Source organism: Drosophila suzukii (assembly GCF_043229965.1).
Source record: "Drosophila suzukii chromosome 2 unlocalized genomic scaffold, CBGP_Dsuzu_IsoJpt1.0 scf_2c, whole genome shotgun sequence".
NCBI classification, from domain to species: Eukaryota; Metazoa; Arthropoda; class Insecta; order Diptera; family Drosophilidae; genus Drosophila; species Drosophila suzukii.
The window spans coordinates 14,400,924-14,403,721 of NW_027255896.1; positions in this window are offsets into that span (position 1 = coordinate 14,400,924).

The window sequence follows — 2,798 nt, forward strand, 5'->3', positions numbered from 1 at the left end:
TCAAAATGAATCAGTAAAATTGGTCCTATTGATGTGAGAATTTCAATAGAACTAAAGACACCAAGTCATGAAAATGCCCAAGATTATTGTCTCCTCATACAAGACCGTTTAGTTGAATATAACCCACTAAACGGACTAGTACAACGAGTTGTTTAACATTAGAAAAATGTTGAAAGATACTGTTTCGATTGATGTTCAAGGTTTCTTTGATAATAATAATAATTTTATTCTAAAGGAAATTGGAATTGTATTCGAAAAAGATCCAAACTTGAATAATAGTTTTTTAATAGAACCACCATATGATTTTACTTTGCTAAATACAAAATCTCGAAAGACTGCAATTTGGTTAACCAATACACATCACAAAATTTTTTGGAACGATGGAGAAAATAGTATTCCACAAACTCGAAAGTATCTAAGGACAAATACAAGCGGAAAACAAATTATTTGTAAAGGTGTGGAAAAGAAACGATTTCTACAGACGTTTTTTGGGAGTCGTCAGCTCATTAATGTCGAGGAAATGGGCTGTCCGTCATTAAACAGGTTTAAAGGAAACCGGTTTCCCTATTGTGAAACACACCTTAAGGGCGGGGTTTGTGCTCTAAACAATGCATACATTATTTTGACATTTTTTAAAAGTAGCTTTAAAACAATAAAATAATTTTTATACATTATTTTAAAGTTGAGACTAGATGTGTAAGGATGTGCAAGAAAACAAAATTAACCAAATTAAGTTTCATGAGGAAATTGACCAATTTATTGAACAATTTAAAGGAGAGATAATTGGTCAGCATTTTCAATACCTTCTAAACACAAAAACTATGTTCATGAATCGAGGTGGACATGACCTCAAAACTACGAATTATGGTGAACACTTTACATTTTGTAATCCAGAAATGACGTCGGAAACGTGCGCCTTCTTCTTCTATGCAAATTGCCGGAATCATAGCAGAAAATAAATTTCTATATATACAAAAAAATGTTCGCAATACCAAAATAAATAAATGTAAATGAATAAATGTATTTTTATGGTACAAAATAAACTTCTGACATTTTATTTCGAGTTAAAATTACAGGTACGGAGAATGGAAAATATTTCCTTGACTGAGATATGTCGGCTACTTGCGAGTTGTTGCGCGGTCGTGACTTCAACCCCTATTATGGGAACGTATTAGAGCTCGCACTTAGCCGTGAGGTCGTTGGCGTGAGGCTCATGATTTTGTCAATGGGCGTGCGCCTTCAGACTTGTGCATGTGTCCCTTTTATTCCGGTCAGGTAATAGACAGGTGCGCATGTTCGGGTAGCTCTTGCTTGAATCCCTTTTATGATATGTTTATGACCCGTTTGTAGAAAGGAGAGATCTTGAAAAAATTTACCAGTTAAACATTCTGGGGCGAAAAAAAAGTCTGTTTGAAAATATTCGACATCTGAGAATCATTAACTTGTGGGATTTATTTTATTTGGGGTTCTTTTGATTTCTAAATTAGTTTTACAATCATAGGAAACGTTATTCCCCAACATGATCGGACATGTCCCTCTAAGGCAACCAGCTTTAGATGTTTTGGGTTTGCGACCTTTCTCACGTGGACAGCAACACCTGCTGAATATTAATTGCTGATAATAAGGAAAAGGATACGTGATCAATATTGTCACATGGAGATGTGGGGAAAGTGTGCGACCTTTCTCCCGTGTACAGCAACACCTGCTGAATATTAATTGCTGATAATGAGGCAAAAAGGTCACGTGATCAGTATTGTCACATGGTGGTGTGGGGTTGGGGGGGCAATTTAGTACACTCTTTATGGATATGATCGTGACATTTTTATGACATCTAAACCCCTTAAAATCAGATAATTTATGGATTATGTTAATTGTCCCAGAACCCGCATACATTAATGAATAGGCGGGGGTCATTAATATGTTAATTAGTGAGAGGCGGGGGTCATTAATATGCTAATTAGTAAGGGGGCGGGGGCCATTAATATGCTAATTGTCCCAGAACACGTCTTTCCCTACTACTTTGCCGTTTTGCCCTTCTAAATATTTTGTTAAAGGTTTAGCTATCTTTGCGTAATTTTGCACAAATTTTCTGTAATATCCTGTAAGGCCTAGGAAGCTTCTAAGCTCTCGAATATTTTTAGGGATCGGATATTTTACAATTGTAGAAATTTTTTCGGGATCGGTTTTTATCACATTGTGAGAAACATCGTAACCGAGAAAGTTTGTTTCTAATTTAAATATTTTTCAATAGAAATTTTCTTGTTTGCGTTCAGCAAAATTTTAATAATGACAATTAAGTCTTTGTAATGTTGCTCAATTGTTTTTGAAAATATGATTATGTCATCCATATAAACATGACATGTTTTACCCACTTGTTCTCTCAAAATATCGTCCATCGCTCGTTGGAATATTCTAGGAGCGTTTGTCAAGCCGAAAGGCATTCTTAGGAATTCGTATTTCCCATTATTTATTGAAAATGAGGTTTTTTGAATGTCAGGTTCGTTCATGAGAATCTGATGAAATCCAGATTCCAAGTCAATTGTTGAAAAGTATTTGGCTTTTCCCAGATTAGATAAAATCACTGAAGGGTCCTGCATTGGATACCTATCAGGTATAGTATTTTCATTAAGTTTTTTATAGTCAATTACGAGTCTTAGTTTTGGAGTTCCATCTTCATTGAAACCCTTTTTTGGTACCACTAGTACAGGGGAATTATAAGGACTTCTACTTGGCCTTATAATTTATTCTTTTAGCATTCGACTTATTTCAGAATTTACAAAATCTGAAGCTGATAGAGC